The sequence below is a fragment of the Macrobrachium rosenbergii genome, chromosome 45 (assembly GCF_040412425.1).
Source record: "Macrobrachium rosenbergii isolate ZJJX-2024 chromosome 45, ASM4041242v1, whole genome shotgun sequence".
Classification (NCBI taxonomy): domain Eukaryota; kingdom Metazoa; phylum Arthropoda; class Malacostraca; order Decapoda; family Palaemonidae; genus Macrobrachium; species Macrobrachium rosenbergii.
The window spans coordinates 17256843-17275206 of NC_089785.1; positions in this window are offsets into that span (position 1 = coordinate 17256843).

Sequence of the window (18364 nt, forward strand, 5' to 3'; positions counted from 1 at the left end):
TTTTTCATCTGTTCAGTTCGTTTTTATAAGTATGACTAAACGCATAAGCAAATAAGTTAAATTATTTCACCTTTATTGAGTGTAATCTTATTTAAATTTCAGACCTGTAACTTTTTTTCGACCTTCAGGTGTGGCCTGAAAAGTAATTAGCTGCTCATGATGTCGACATTCTTGCTTTGTAAATGAAGGTGGAGCTGATATAATCAGTCTCAGTAATTTGATGAGGATTTTTCAGAATGGAAAAGAAACTTTTATCGCAGATGCTATGTTCAAGGGTCCGCCGATTTTATATCATCTTTAACATTGTTAAATTCGGGATTATTTTACATTTGTTTGTATTTCCTGCTTTATGTCACCTACTTCTGTAAAAGAATTTTTTTTTTTTTATGAATCAAGGGAAGAAGATTCGTGTATTGCACCGGTACCTCCCTTGCTTTAAACGAGCTAGATTTCAGTGGCATGAAATCTGTTACGCAATGCAGTGTACAAGAGATTTCGATCATCAAAATGGGAAATAAAAACTATCATTCAAAGGTAAAAGTCTTATGTATAAAATATCACATGGTAATATCATTGTCCAAAAGAAACACGGATGAATTTTTTTTTTTTTTTTGACTCTTGGGTTCATCTGGAAGACGGCCATCTTTTACGCGAAGAAGAAGAAGAAGAAGAAGAAGAAGAAGGAGGAGGAGGAGGAGGAGGAGGAGGAGGAGGAGGAGGAGGAGGAGGAGGAGGAGGAGGAGGAGGAGGAATTGGTTGTTCTCAGCCTTCTTCCCTGATCTATGGAGATGACCAATCTACTTGTGACTGTATCATGTCGGACGAATGGAGCCATGGCTTCCTATTCTTCAAATCCAGACTATCCAAGTGCAAGATCATAATCAATCTCTCTCTCTCTCTCTCTCTCTCTCTCTCTCTCTCTCTCTCTCTCTCTCCTCGACGCCCCACCCCTGAGCCTAAAGAGTCTCGGGAGCCTTCCCAATACCCCTCTCTTTCCGGACCCTTTGAAGGAATCTTCTTCGACTTCTTCACCACAAAGGGTCTTGTCTTACATCGAGCTTAGGGAAGGCTGGCTCATTACCGTCCTCATCTTCACCCTCGTGATAATGAAGAGAAGCTGTAACCCTGCTGTTGACACTTCCTTCGGTCATTCATCTCATCTTTAAATGGACTCACAGTGGAAGCATCTTTGAGCTTTCTGTGGGCTACCTGTCTAAGGTGGAAGATTTACATGTTGGACCGTATCCAAGAGCTTGTAATTTTAATTGTATTATGTTGTGGTCAATAAACTTCTATCCATCTATCTTACCTATCTATTTATCTTCTTATTTCCGTAAAAGCATCGTCCCTCGATGGATTTGTAAATGCATATCTCTTGCGTGGATGCTTTTTTTCGAAATGCTTTGTCCGGTCATGTGAGATTTCAAGTTGTTGGTTTTAGTGAAGATATGGAGTGTTTCTATAGCCTCTTTGTTGCACCTCATGAGATTTCAGGTCGTCGAATTCTGTGGAGGTGCCATGTGCATGTTTTCTGAACTTCTTTGCTATAACAAATGGGATTTGACGTCAGTTTTCGAAGCTGTGCTTTTAGTTTTCTGTAAAAGAAAATTATTGTGACGGCTTTGTCTGTCCGTCCGCACTTTTTCTGTCCGCCCTCAGATCTTAAAAACTACGAAGCCGAGAGGGTTGCAAATTTGTACGTTGATCGTCCACCCTCCAGTCATCAAACTTACCAAATTGCAACCCTCTAGCCTCAGTAGTTTTTATTTTATTTAAGGCTAAAATTAGCCATAATCGTACTTCTGGCACCGCTATAGGTACCAACAACACAGGCCACCACCGGACCGTGGCTGAGTTCCATGGGCCGCGGCTAAGAATTTCATGGGGCCGTGGCTAAGAATTTCATAGGCCGTGGCTGAGGCCACCACCGGCCCGTGACTGAGTTTCCGGGCCCCGGCTAAGAATTTCATGGGCCGTGACTGAGGTCACCACCGGTCCGTGGCTGAATTTCATGGGCCGCGGCTAAGAATTTCATAGGCCGTGGCTGAGGCTCCCCCGGGCCGTGGCTGAATTTCTTGGGCCGCAGCTGTACTTAAATCTCGATTGCGCCGAAGAAACTTCGGAGCATTTTCTACTTTTTTTTTTTTTATTTTCGTTACAGGTGTGCATTTTTTATCCCTCTAAACTAAGACATCACATTTCAGCTCACAGTCCGATGCTGTGATATATTTTGTGATATTACAGGTATGATTTTTATGGGGTTTGTTAGGTCACAATTGGTTACTAAAAGTTTTTATTCATGTTAGAAGGTGTCCTCTGAGCTCCCTCTCTTACCTGACGCCTGTGAGACCATCGAAGCCTAGTATACTTTCAGAGACGTGATACTTTAAAAGTGGTTTAGAAACCAACCACGGAGGTCTGGCACACATATCTTTAATATGGCTTGGGAACCACCTACCTTTGTTAGATTGAAACTTTACTAAACCCTAAAGTAGGATTTTGGTATTTTAGTAGATTTGATACGTTGCTTGAATGTTCTACTTTATAGCAGTTTCGTGAATAATGTATGGCGCTTTCTTGGCCACTGATAATTTCTTGGTCACGCTCCATTGTAATTGGAAGCTTAAGCTTTTGTCTATGTTTCAGTCCGTTCTGGGATTATTTAGACTAATCAGATTTTCGAGGACACTACGATAGACCCTTTGCTGTAATGATCTATTTCAACAGAGGTTTCCAACCTGGGGTTCTCAGAGGAACTCTAAGAATTATGTCATTTATCATCTATAGTTTCAGTCAGTGTAGCTTCGTATTACACATCGATCATTTGTTGCAACATATAGTTATAGTAGTTTTATATTTAGTAAGATAGCCTAGCAGAGACCCCCAAAGGTGTGTGGATCTGGTAATTGGCTAGGACCTGTTGGACGCTTCCTGTGAGCCTGGATTTTGATGTGGTCATAGACTTTGATTTCATATTTGGTAATGATCTGATTCTCTTTGATGCTCTGTTAGGGTCTAATACGTTGTTTATTTTGATATTTAGCTTGGATCTGATAATCTGCATGAATCTGATACTTTGGGATTAGTGCAAGGTATGGTGCTTTTATAAAAGATATATTAATTGAAGTCATACTTTACCTTCCTGCAGGCTTACATTTCATTGCAATATATGGTTGTAATTCTCTCTCTCTCTCTCTCTCTCTCTCTCTCTCTCTCTCTCTCTCTCTCTCTCTCTCTCTCTCTCTCTCCACACACACACACACATGCACAAATTAAATTCCCCGGTTAGGAATTGTAGAGGTGCAAGGCAAGGCCTTCAGGAAAGGGAGGTTAATGGAAGGCTCTCTCTGTGGGCCAAAACGAGAGAGAGAGAGAGAGAGAGAGAGAGAGAGAGAGAGAGAGAGAGAGAGAGAGAGAGAGATCGAGAGTCGAATATAGTCAGAGAGAGATCTCCTTCAGAGGCATAGAGATAGAAATCCTGAACATAAAGTAGTTGATTTATCTCCTATTTACAGTGGCATGCTGAATACATACCAAATCCTGAACACAAAGGAATAGTTGATTTAGTTAACATATTTACAGCGGCTGCCTGAATACCCTTTCTGATGAATGCTCTTACATACAGTCATATATATATATATATATATATATATATATATATATATATATATATATATATATATATATATATATATATATTCGTAACATTTTTATATTTTTCATGATGAAATTAAGACGCAAATCACTTTACCTTTCGAATAGCTTACAGCCGTAATGAATTATATAAACTCGTAAGTGCAGCTTCCACGAGATGGGTTTCGAACCTGTGCCTTTATGGATGGCACTGATATTATCCATTTGGTGCTTTATAGTGGTCAAGTCTGTGAACTCTCTTGGTGCTTGCTGCGTGAACGAAATGCTTTCGAATTTGCGACCCAGGAGCGGTCTCGGCTTTGTATCCTTTGCTATCCTCACAGACGTTCTGTCCAGCCATGTGAATTTTGGGAGGGTATCCATGAAGATAAGATATCTGAGAAATGCCAGTTTGGCGCTTTCCAGTGGTGCCCAAATACCCTCGGACTTGTGTCTTCATATACCTCGCCTGGACAGCAAATTTAGCTTTGCTCTAGAGTCACATATACCACTAAGAATTGAAATGGAAAATTGTCAGAAACTACTAGAAAATACTGAGAATCAGCTCCAAAAAGATTCGATTAGTTTGTCTTAAAAGATTGGTATACAGTCATGTCACAACCTACCAGCCTTAATGATTCATTGTGTTTTCCTCTTTTTCATGTCTTCAACTTTGCACATTGTTTTCTTCCGTCGGTTAAAAGCATGAGAATTTAAGACACTTGTAAGTTTTCCTGTTTCAGGGGTTGCTTCCCAGGATATTGTAATTCATTGTGGGCCAGCTTTTGCTGGAAGAATTGAAGTAACCACACATCCCTGTATGAACACTAAAATCTGTAGGACAACTTGAATACTTGTGGTTGTAATTGAATACTACCAGCCGGATTGTTTGAGAATTGGTAATCGGAAGCGGTTGTCACCTTAGGAACCGCTCATAGTGCATTCGTGATTCAGTGCATGCAGAATCAAAGACAGGGCTTTGAATTGTAAAATGGTGATAAAGCAGCCATGAATTTTCCAGAAAAATTAATGTGAATTATTTGATGAATAAATTAAATTCTGTGATCAAACCTAGACCCAGGTTCACATTTGTTGGGTTTTAGATCGCTCCTAGCTTACCACCCAGTCCACCCAGCTTTAAATAATTACCAGATTCTGCTTGGGTCAAGAAAAAGGGTGTAGCTCCAGCAACTTCACTCTTAAAGACTTGTTGACAATCCAGTGTGCCATCCCATCCAAAGGCGAAAAAGCTATATATATGTATATATGTATATATAATATGTACTATATATATATATATATATATATATATATATATATATATATATATATATATATATATATATATATATATATGTGTGTGTGTGTGTGTGTGTGTGTGTGTTGTGTGTGTGTGTGTGTGTGTGTGTGTGTGTGTGTAAGTGTGATTAATTCTCCATCCTGTTTGCTTGGTAGATGATGAATAATTCTCTGTGATCTAGAAACATTTTCACATACCTATAATTCTCTTTGAGTGAAATTTTGGGGCTGTGTGTCATTTAAAGAGAATGTGCTTTCATCACAAAAACTTCACAATCAGTTTACAAAGTTACTCATAATTAAGCCAGGCCAAGTTCTTCATTCATTCAGTCGTCCGAAAGCAACTATGAATTGTTTGAGCTGCTGCAGCAACCAACTGGTGAGTGTTTGACTACTTGCAGTACAGTAGTTGCTGTTTACAATTATTATTTTTCCTAAGAAACTGCAGGGTTTATTCTTGTTCGCTGTATGCATATACTGTATGTATGTATATATATATATATATATATATATATATATATATATATATATATATATATATATATATATATATACATGTGTGTGTGTGTGTGTGTGTGTGTGTGTGTGTTTGTGTTTGTTTATCTCTCTCTCTCTATATATATATATATATATATATATATATATATATATATATATATATATATATATATATATATATATATATGTATATATATATATATATATATATATATATATATATATTTTATATTATAATATTTTTATTCTAAGACTGTTTATTTAATTTTTATTCTAAGACTGTTTATCTATCTTTATGCAGCCCTGAAGATGTTATTTTGTCAAAAATACGAAACGTTGGGAATAAGATAAAAAGCCAGCCTTGTGACGTGTGCTTTTCATCCGTCCTCCTATCGATATGTTTACTTGGAGTGTTTCCTGTGTCATATATATATATATATATATATATATATATATATATATATATATATATATATATATATATATGTATGTATATATATATATATATATATATATATATATATATATATATATATATATATATATATATATATATATATATATATATATATAATGTACGTCTGTTTCGTTTAAAATTATACCTGGAAAATAAACGCAGATGAGCAAGTGAGTTTGTTACGTTATTTGCTATGTGGTATAAAGTATATGGAAGGGTAAATCAGTAGCTGAAGTGATTATCAGAAGAGTAGCTGGAGGTATGTCTGATCATTGCCTGTTTGAAACGCAAGTAAAATCAGACGGTAAATGTAAATGGAAGAAGGGTTGAGAACGCACAAATGAAAATACTCCTAGATAAATATGTTGTTGGATGAGAATGAAAAGAGAATAACACATGGGGGAGGTGAAAAAATTAAAAATGCAAACCTGGCAGAAGCTGACGGAGAGATTATACATTTGTAGGAGAATGTGAATGGGTCAGCATGATATGCCCTTTTGTGTCGCAAGGGAAAAAGAATAAATATGAAGTTGCAGCTTGAATAGTCCAATGAGAGGTTTATTGCAGTCGCAAGATGGATGTTACAAAAAGGATAGTGCTGGTGTTCACAGGCGGGGTTCAGGGAACCCCCTGACATTTGGAAGAGATTTCAGCTTCATTCTCCTCTAGACTTGTAGTACGAGTTAGTCACATTGTTATTAATTACTTCTTGATTAGTTTACTAAAATTTTTGAAGAATTGGTCAAAACTTTAACAATCTTGTGAATAATTACATAATTACTTTTATAACATGAGGTGGTATTTGCTCAAATTGGCAGTTGGTTAATTCGGGTGTTACTTTGTTAACGGTCAACTTAAGTGGGTATTTGGTCAACCCAGTTGATACTTGAAGTAGGTAAATTTTCAACTCATTGGTACTTGGTTACCTGGAAGGGGTAACTGAGTAACTCAGGTATTACCACACGTAATTTAGGTAGGTAATTGGTTACTCATGTGGCACTTGTTCAGCTCGGGTGGTCCTTGGTTAGCGTAAATGGGTACTTGGGTAATTCATGGGTAATCTATTAAATCAGTTGAGTGTAGAGTTGATTTAAAATATGAAATTAACACAGGACTTAGTTAATGCAAGGGGATTGGTTAAGTCAAGTAGATAATTTCTTTGCTCAAATGAGCAGTTGGTTAACCCAGGGGTTTTTGGTTAATTCTGCAACTTCTTGTTCAACTCAAGTAGGTAACTGATTAAATCTGGGTCACTTGCTTAACTTAGTGAGTGCTTTATTAACTCAAAGGGGCACTTGGTTAACTTAAGTTGGAAATGGGGTAACTCAAGCGGTATTTTTTCAACCTAAATGGGTTGATTTTTTTTTAACTCAGCGTGTACATAGTTAATCTGTATGAGTAAGTGGGTAACCGATTGGGTAACTGGGGTTAACCTACGAGTATAGGATTGACTTGAGAGGTTGCTTGGTTAAATTGAGTGGCTAAGTGGTCAACTTAAGTAGGTAAATGGTTAATTTGATTTTATGATAGTTCAGCCTAGGACTACCTCATTAGGTCAGTGTGGTAAGTGGTTCATTCAGGGGTGCTTGGTTAACTTTTTAAATTCTATCATCTGGCCGTTGGTTAAAATTGATCTCCTTAGGTAAATGTGGAAACATAATCTAAGCAGACGAGTCCATGGACGCGGTAACCAACCAAACATCGTTTGTCAAATTTAGACTCTGATCATCCAGAAACTGTCATTAGGCCTATACCTAAATCCCATGGGCCATCGCACCGAGATTTAGGGGAACTGAAATGTTTTGAAACATACAATTTAGGCATTGCATTCAACGAGGCGGTAACTTAACCAAACATTGTTCGTCTTTATCTTTTATGTTTTAAATTCAAACAACTTGGCCTTTGAAATTTTCAGTTTTTTCAGTTTAGAGTTTTTATTTTCACTCATCATTTATATTATTATTGTCCTCATAAGTAGTTTTCTTTTTATCAAATTCTTCATACTTCATTTATTATTTGCACTGTGGGACCATCGAACACCACTGAGATTTGCCATTTTTATAGCCCAGGCCCAAAAGAAATCAAGATAAAGAAGTAAGGATGACAAAGGAAGTGAACTTTTCATTGCATTTTACATTTGAACGAGGTCTTCGGTAAAATTCTTAATTGCCTTGAAAATTTGCTATTATTCTTTTTGTCTTTATCTCTTTCTTCATTAATTTTAAAATTCATTATTGCAAATTCTTCGGTTTATTGAAATTTTCTTATTATTGCCTTTTTCATTATTTAAAGTTTTTTATTTTCAAATTCTTCATATTATTTATATTATTATTGTCCTCATAAATAGTTTTCTTTTGCCTATCAAATTCTTCAAATTCTTCATTTATTATTTGCAAATTCTGTCGTTATTATTGCCTACAAATTCCTTTTATTGCTAAGAACTTCGTTATTATGGCCATTGATCATTATTGCACCTAATGCCATTTTATTAGCCCAAATTCCCAAAAAATCAAGATAAAAATCGTTGGAAGCCTAAAATTCTTCGATATTATTGCTTAAATTCTTCGTTATTATTGGAAAATTCTTCGTTATTATTGTGAACTTTTCTTCTTATTATCGCCTATTTTTGTTATCGCTGTTTTGATTTTACGTTATTATGATACAAATTCTTCGTTATTATTGCCTACAAATTCTTCGTTATTATTGCCTACAAATTCTTCGTTATTATTGCCTTCAAATTCTTCGTTATTATTGCCTACAAATTCTTCGTTATTATCGCCTTCAAATTCTTCCGTGTTAATCTTTTCCCGTTTGTTTTCCAGATCAGCTTTTTAATTTTGTGTTGAATTTTGCACTTTATTTAACAAGCAGATTTATAGATTAGAACAGAATATAGAATTTAGGCCAAAGGCCAAGCGCTGGGGCCTAGAGGTCATTCAGTGCTGAAAGGGGGTTGAGAGTAAAAAGGCTTGAAAGGTGAAACAGGAGGAAAACAGATGTTAGAGAGGGTGGAAAGTCAGACGGAAGAAAGAGAATATGAACGGAGGTACGATAAAAGGAATGAAAGGGGTTGCAGCTAGGGACCGAAGGCACGCCGCAAGGAACCTGAAGTAGTGCCTACAGTGCACCGCATGCGGTGCACTGGCGGCACTATCCTCCTACGGGGAGTAGATTTATATTTTTAATGAATATTCGTTGTTAAAATGATTATCTTTTGAGGTGAAAGGTTTCATTTGAAATGGGCATTTGTTATTGGGCAACAGCAAATAAAAAAAATTCCTTGTTATTTGATTGTGTTTGTAGGTCAAAGGACGATCGCAAGTTTGTGTCAGTGACCTTTGTTGCCGTGACGCTTGTTTACTTGTTTACTTTAAGGGTCAGAAAACCTTGATCCTCCTCGCGTTATCTTGAGGCACTTTTTAGCACCTTTATGTCGCAGTTCGTTTGATCTTTGAACTTCAGCAACGTTGGATTACCATCAGTTGCCACGCTACATGTCTGCCGATATGTTAAATATGCAATTTCATCCTCCTATAAAAAAAAAACGCACTTGTAACTGGCCTAATATAAGTGACAGTGGGTCACATGGAAACCAGAGACATTTACTGTAGGATTGGGATTCATCATCGGGTTCCAAAAACGTCATCAAAAGGAAATCTATCTCGCAGTCTTCCAGAAGCAGATGACGTCATTTTATTTATCGTATATCTTTGGTTACCGTTTGCATAGTATTCTATCTTCACTTTTGACTGACAAGTATTTGAGTTTTTTTTATTTGTTAAACAAAAATGTTTAAACAAAAATATCTTTGAGGAGTAAGTGAAAGTGGAAAGCCGATGAGGTGTACCGTGTCTCGCAGCTGGCCCGTTTGGGAAAACTACCCTGCCTTCAAGGGGAGCCATTCTGTTGCAGAGAATTAAAAACACCCTCTGCAACTTGCCATTTGTAAGACAAGTCACAGCCGGCACTGACGCCTAGGCACAACGAACGCGACAAAGAAAAGTAGAGAGAGAGAGAGAGAGAGAGAGAGAGAGAGAGAGAGAGAGAGAGAGAGAGAAAGCAAAAGGAACTTCTACGGAATGGGAAAATGGAGATCATTATCCTCTCCTCATGTACCTATCAACACGTCAAAGGCGACGACGGTGCAAATGTCCGCGTCGTAAAGGGAGCGGAGAGACGGAGACAGCCGGCGACGTCCCAGAAACAATTCCAGCGACGTGCCGAGGACCATTCCAGCGGCGTCCTCGAAACGATCCCAGCGAAGCCATCGAAACAATTCCGGAGACGATGACTCCCGGGGAGAGAGAGAGAGAGAGAGAGAGAGAGAGAGAGAGAGAGAGAGAGAGACGAGACTACGCCTTTTATTACATTTTAGCTTGACGGAAACTTCCTTCGCGCTAAAAAGGGCCGATTCAGCCACTCGAAAATAAGCTCGGTGTCTGACGGACGGTCTGAATGGGGAGATGGACGTCGCCTAATGAGGCCTGCGAGGGTGTCCGATAAAACAGCGGCTCGATCTTTTGGGGGGCCTCTCCCGTTACACGCTCGCTCGTCGCTGCGGCGTGATGGTAACAGGGGTGTGTGTGTTTCTGTGTGTCATTGCGACGCTGCCTTAGTTGTTTCTTATTGATCAACTGTCGTTTATTCGTGCGTATGTTCATTATTTTTTCATATCTCTCTTTATGGTGTTCAACTTCACTTCTCTCCGTCTTGTGTTCTTTGATGATGATAATTATAATGTTTAAAGGCCTTTTTTTTATATATCAGTAACGTTTAGACTGTCTGGGGATATTTGTATTCAATAGAAAAATCCGCAAAATTTCAGTATTAAAACCCATATAATTAACATGATATTCAACACTTCCATCATGAGAAAGTAAATAATATATTTTACTGTCTATATTTAAGAGTTGCAAACAATCATATTAATGTGCCAAACATGATTGGACATAAAATTCTCACTCGCGGAGATAAGATAAACGCAGAACGCAGGAGACGAGAAATAGAGGAAGGTACTGGATAAAAGAAATAAACATTATAGATGAATTAATTAATAAATGATTAATATTCAGGAAAATTGGGCAGTGCACATAGCTCTTTGAAGTTGTAGATTTTACACGGATGTCTTGAAAACTGCAAGAATCAGCACCTTAACATTTTCAGAGAGATAGTTCCGCTGTTTCATTGTAGGGGGAATTGCAGAAAAAAAAATTAAGTATACCATAGTTTAACCAGACCACTGAGCTGATTAAGAGCTCTCCTAGGGCTGGCCCGAAGGATTAGATTTATTTTACGTGGCTAAGAACCAATTGGTTACCTAGCAACGGGACCTACAGCTTATTGTCAAATCAGAACCACATTATAGCGAGAAATGAATTTCTATTACCAGAAATAAATTCCTCTTATTCTTCATTGGCCGGTCGGAGATTCGAACGCGGGGCCAGCAGAGTGCTAGCTGAGAACGGAACCCACCCTCCCAATGAGGAAGAGAAGATACCAAGGCAAGAGAGAGTTCAAGAAAGCGGATGAGGTCAAGTTCTCGACAGAGAATGCCATATGAGACATATAATACGGTAAAGGAAGTGAGAGAGGAACCAGAGTTAGTTTACTTTGGGGAATGACAGAAAGGCAAGAGGTAGGATAAGAAAGGGAGTGACAAGAGCCACATTTGATTTAGGAAAGAGAGTGACAGAAGAGCCAGAGTTAGTGTAAGGAAGGGGGTCACAGAAGAGCCAGAGTCAGAGTAGGAAAGGAAGTCAAAGAAGAGCCAGAGTTAGTAGAAGAAAGGGAGTCACAGAAGAGCCAGACTTAGGATAAGAAAGGGAGTGACAAGAGCCAGATTTAATTTAGGAAAGAGAGTGATATAAGATCCAGAGTTAGTTTAGGAAAGGGAGTCACAGAAGAGCCAGGGTTAGTTTAGGAAAGGGAGTTACAGAAGAGCCAGGGTTAGTTTATGAAAGGGAGTCAGAGAAGAGCCAGGGTTAGTTTAGGAAAGGGAGTCACAGAAGAGCCAGGCTTAGTATAGGAAAGGGAGTCACAGAAGAGCCAGGGTTAGTTTATGAAAGGGAGTCACAGAAGAGCCAGGGTTAGTTTAGGAAAGGGAGTCACAGAGGAGCCAGGGTTAGTTTAGGAAAGGGAGTCACAGAAGAGCCAGGGTTAGTTTAGGAAAGGGAGTCACAGAAGAGCCAGGGTTAGTTTATGAAAGGGAGTCACAGAAGAGTCAGAGATTGTTTAAGGAAGGGAGTCACAGAAGAGTCAGAGTTAGTTTAAGGAAGGGAGTAACAGAGGAGCCAGTTAGTTTATGGAAGGGAGTTACAGAAGAGCCAGAGTTAGTTTAAAGAAGGGAGTCAAAGAAGAGTCAAAGTTAAAGGAAGGGAGTAACAGAAGAGTCAGAGTTAGTTTAAGGAAGGGCGTCACAGAAAAGTCAGTTTGTTTAAGAAAGGGAGTCACAGAAGAGTCAGAGTTATTTTAAGTGAGTAACAGAAGAGCCAGAATTAGTTTAAAGAAGGTAGTGACAGGAGAGCCAGAGTTGTTTGAGGGAGTCACTGAAGAGCCGGAGTTAGGTTAGGAAAGGGAGTCACAGGAGACTCAGAGTTATTTTAAGGGAGTCACAGAAGAGGCAGAGTTAGTTTAAGGAAGGGAGTCACAGAAGAGTCAGAGTTATTTTAAGTGAGTCACAGAAGAGCCAGAGTTTGTTTAAGGAAGGGAGTCACAGAAGAGCCAGAGTTAATTTAAGGAAGGGAGTCACAGAAGAGCCGGAGTTAGGTTAGGAAAGGAGTCACAGAAGAGTCAGAGTTATTTTAAGTGAGTCACAGAAGAGCCAGAGTTTGTTTAAGGAAGGGAGTCACAGAAGAGCCAGAGTTAATTTAAGGAAGGGAATCACAGAAGAGTCAGGGTTAGTTTAATTAAGGTAGTGACAGGAGAGCCAGGGTTGTTTAAGGGAGTCACAGAAGAGCCAGAGTTAGGTTAGGAAAGGGAGTCACAGAAGAGTCAGAGTTAGTTTAAGAAAGGGAGTCACAGAAGAGTCAGAGTTATTTTAAGTGAGTCACAGAAGAGCCAGAGTTTGCTTAAGGAAGGGAGTCACAGAAGAGCCAGAGTTAATTTAAGGAAGTGAGACACAGAAGAGCCAGGGTTAGTTTAAAGAAGGTAGTGACAGGAGAGCCAGAGTTGTTTAAGGGAGTCACAGAAGAGCCAGAGTTAGGTTAGAACAGGGAGTCACAGAAGAGGCAGAGTTAGTTTAAGGAATGGAATCACAGAAGAGTCAGAGTTATTTTAAGGGAGTCACAGAAGAGCCAGAGTTAGTTTAAGGAAGGGAGTCACAGAAGAGCCAGAGTTAGTTTAAGAAAGGGAGTCACAGAAGAGCCAGAGTTAGTTTAAGGAAGGGAGTCACAGAAGAGCCAGAGTTAGTTTAAGGGAGTCACAGAAGAGCCAGAGTTAGTTTAAAGAAGGGAGTGACGGACAGCCAGAGTTAGTTTAAAGAAGGGAGTGACAGGAGAGCCAGAGTTAGTTTTGGAAATGGAATGACAGAAAGAAAAATTAGGTTAAGAGAAGCAGTGACAAGAGCCCGATTTATTTTAGTAAAGCAAAAGATAGAGGAATCAGAATTATTTCATGTAAGGGAATGGCAGAAAGGCTAGAGTTACATTAAGAAAGGCAGTGATAAGGGCTAGATTTATTTTAGCAAAGGAAATGACAGAGTTAGATTAGAAAATGAAATGAGAGAAAGAATAGATCTAGGAAGAAATATCTGTAAAGAAAAACGTGACCATGAAATTATTAACGAGATGCTAAGGAAGTTGCAGGTCTTGATATAAACATGAGTCACACAAAAAAGAAAATCTGTTCGTACCCTAAATTTTGTTTTGAAGAAGAAGTTCTATATACGCTTTTCAATAGTGGTTTTGACTACCACAGTCGTTCAGTTACCAAGTACTACATGCAAAAATGAAACACTAGGTATAAACTGTTGCCTGGTTTCGTCTTTAGCTTTCAAAGGGTGTGTTCACACTTGAGCAAAACATGTTATGAACACACGTCGTGAACTTATCATACATAATTCACAAACATACTGAATATAAGTAAGCGAATGACTGGCAGTCCTAACCAGTGCTTCATACGATTATGCGATATTTGCCTAAGGTTTGTTCTTCACTTACGGTCGTTAACCAGTTCTCTGCGTGTTTGTGATATGTAGGCGATGAGTTTCGGACTTTTTATAATCTTGTGTACTGTAGCGTGGGCACACCCCGATACGTCTTTTAAAGGACTGATTTATATTATATATATATATATATATATATATATATATATATATATATATATATATATATATATATATATATATATATATATATATATATATATATATATATTATATATAATATATATACATATATATATGTATATATGTATATATATATATATATATATATATATATATATATATATATATATATATATATATATATATATATATATATATATATATATATATATATATATGTGTGTGTGTGTGTGTGTGTGTATATATGTATATATACTGTGTGTATATATATATATATATATATATATATATATATATATAAATAAAAATAAATAAAGATAAAATCCACGAAGGAAACGGAAACACTGGAGTGCTGCGAGGCCTTTCGACACTAGTCCTTTACTTAGCAGACTGGAGAAATATAAAAGTATGTTTACAAAGAAAGCTCATATAAATGACAGATGGGGATTATAAGAAAAATAGGGAAAGATTTATGTTATCCTTCACATACACTAGATATTTGTTATAACAAAGCCCACAAAAAGTTTTATAGTGAAAGTAACATGAAGAAAGAAACCCCTAAGAACATTCTTAGCTTGCCTTATTTTATTGGTTATGAAAACATAAAATCATTGGTAAAACCTTTTAATGTAAACCTCGTTTTTTCTTATAATAACACACTCAAAAGAATGTTAATAAAAAATAGCCCTAAAGAAAATAACAACATAATATATAAAATTCCATGTTTGGATTGCCCCTCTTTTATATTGGCCACTCTAGTAAAGATTTAGATGTACGTATTAAGCAACATAAGTATTCAGTCAAAACTGGACAAGCATCCAATGCTATATTCATTCATTTAAGTGAAAACTCTCAGGGATAAATTGGACTGAAAGTTCAGTGATTGCCAGATCGAAAGATTTCTCTTCAAGAAATCTATTGAGTCCGCTATTATCCAGCTTACTTCCAGTTGTAATTTTAATCTTAGCCCTGGCATGTATTATTTGGACCCTGTATTAGAAAAATGTTCAAGAATGACCTAAAAGATAAAATCACTGACTTAATTACAAGGTAGCTATTTGATATATATTTTCTATATATCCGTATGTTTAATATAATTCTTTTTATTTGTAAAAATGTTCATCTTGCAAAAAGTTATTATTGTTTACAAAAAAAAGAGAATTATTGTGTTGTACTAAAAAAAAATTTTTAGGTGGTCAGTCACGAACCTGTATAATCTTTTAATTGTCCTGTCCCTGCTCCTGAACGTTGATCTTAATCCTTTGTAAAAACCTCTTAAATATTTAATCCGGTTTTGGCAGTTCTACTAATTCTTCAATTGTGTTGGATTCCAGGTACATATGTTTCCTTTATAATCCCCATCTGTCATTTATATGAGCTTTCTTTGTAAACATACTTTTATATTTCTTCAGTCTGCTAAGGAAAGGACTAGTGTCGAAAGGCCTCGCAGCACTCCAGTGTTTCCGTTTCCTTCGTGGATTTTATCTTTATTTATATATTCATCACGTTCCATATTTTCAGATTCACTTATATTATATATATATATATATATATATATATATATATATATATATATATATATATATATATATATATATATATATATATATATATATATATATATATATATATATATATATATATATATATATCTTTATATCTTTGAGTGACAATACAAACGAACATACAAAGTAAGTAGAAAAAATAGTAAAGATCAGTAAACTCATAATCATTCCATTTCCAGATCTTGTTCATCTTTGCGGTTGTGTTCGCTCTTCTGCTGTGGGGAAATAACATAACACATACACACACACACACACACACACACACACACACACACACACACACACACACACAAAACACAAATCAGGAATGTTATAAAGAAAAGAAGTGACGACAATCGTTTGTGCACGACGAGGCTTAAGGTAACGACTGTTCAAATGAAAAAAAGAAGGAAAAAGTCAATCATTCGAGGGGTCGCGGGGAGGACTGGAGGAGAGCGCGCCCAAACTTCAAAGAAGAAGAAGAGGAGGAGTCTGGCAGTTGTAAACAAAAGACCAAAAGAGGGCGGTAGGGGCGGGGTGGGGTGGAGGGCGTCGGGCGACTACCGTAGGCCTTTTAAGCACTGGAAAATTACAAGTGCGCTTGGTGTATAGGACGTTCCTTCTCTCTCTCTCTCTCTCTCTCTCTCTCTCTCTCTCTCTCTCTCTCTCTTCTTTTCTTTTTAAGGCCCGACCAAAGATTAATCTTGCGACAGGCAAAGAGAGAAAGGGAAAGTAAGGCGGGGGCGGGGGCGTTGTTGGTCTAAGGAAGGAAGGAAAGGGAGTGAAATAAGGGCGAGTTTTATATATATATTTATATATACATACAGTATATTACATCTATGTATATATACATATATATGCATATTAATATATAAATATAGATAAATAAATATATATATATATATATATATATATATATATATATATATATATATATATATATATATATATATATATATATATATATATATATATATATATATATATATAGAGAGAGAGAGAGAGAGAGAGAGAGAGAGAGAGAGAGAGAGAGAGAGAGAGAGTATCTTGCAAATTACGGGATGATGTAACGAAAAAAAAATTACGATCAGTGTAGGTAATCAACCCGTGGGCATTTTAAATCGAGCGAGTGAACTTTGTCAAAAGTTATATACAGAGAGAGAGAGAGAGAGAGAGAGAGAGAGAGAGAGAGAGAGAGAGAGAGAGAGGGAGGCAGGCTAATTACGTAATGATACAGCGAACCTGTAATCAATAAAGATGATGAACAGCCAGTGCTCCTTTAAGGAGATGAGAACATCCGTGATGCAACTTAGCCACTCAGTTCACCCGAATGGAATTGAGCGAGCGCTTGCCTATCGGTTGTATCCGTAACAAATAACAACAATAAGCATTCCTCCGCGGGGGGTTAGTGCCGTCTCTCTCTCTCTCTCTCTCTCTCTCTCTCTTCTCTCTCTCTCTCTCTCTCTATCTATATATATATATATATATATATATATATATATATATATATATATATATATATATATATATATATATATATATATATATATATATATATATATATATATATATATATATATATATATACAGTATATATATGTATTTTTTAATAAGGAATAAAATAACACACATATGCACACACAAAGACAAACACACAACTGAACTGGAGAGCGAAGTCCGTCTCCATTGTAAAACTTGAAGGATTTCAGACGATTCTATTATCCAAATTATGAACAACAAATTTGTAGAGAAGATAAGGTAATCTCCTTCACAGATGCCCTGAGTGTCATTTAGAGAGACAGAGAGATGAGGAGGAGGAAAAATAGGAGAGAGAGAGAGGGGAGTAAAAGTAGGAGAGAGGGAGAGGAAAAATAGGGGTGGAGAGAGAAAGAGAGAGGAGGAAAAAACAGGAGAGAGGGAGAGAAACAGAGGAGGAAGAAAAATAGGAGAGAGAGAGAGAGAGAGAGAGAGAGAGAGAGAGAGAGAGAGAGAGAGAGAGAGAGAGGTAAATTGTTGTCAATATTCTTCGATGATTGCACGGACTTCCGGTGACTGACATGGATAACTGTATGTAAAAAGTTGTTGTTATTATTATTATTATTATTATTATTATTATTATTATTATTATTATTATTATTATTATTCCTTTTTCGGCAACTCCCTCCAGTTTCATTACAATTCATGGGGAAAACTCCGCATGTCAACAATTTCGCTGTCCGTTCTTCGCGCAAGTCCAGTATACCATCCGCTTGGCTGTAATTCTGTCAAGGCGACTGTTGAATGGAAATGGGCACATTTAAATCCTTTTAGCCTCATCCTTTATTCTCTCTCTCTCTCTCTCTCTCTCTCTCTCTCTCTCTCTCTGTGGGTCAGGAGTCCACAGTTAGGCCCTACGGGGAGGGGGGGAAAGAGAAGGGAAAAAAATTGGGATTAGGTGTAGGACGACCCGTGGGCTGGTTTTTTTGGGACCGGAGGTGTCGGAAGGGGTGGGGGGAGAGTGGCGGATAGGGGCGGGCCAAGCCGAAAATATGGCTGGTCAACCTATCCTGTGTTGTACTGGATTTCCATCTGGTTTAGGGGGCTAGATGGTGCTCTTTGGCATTTCCACCAACTCAGTAGGGATACAGTATATATTATATATATATAATA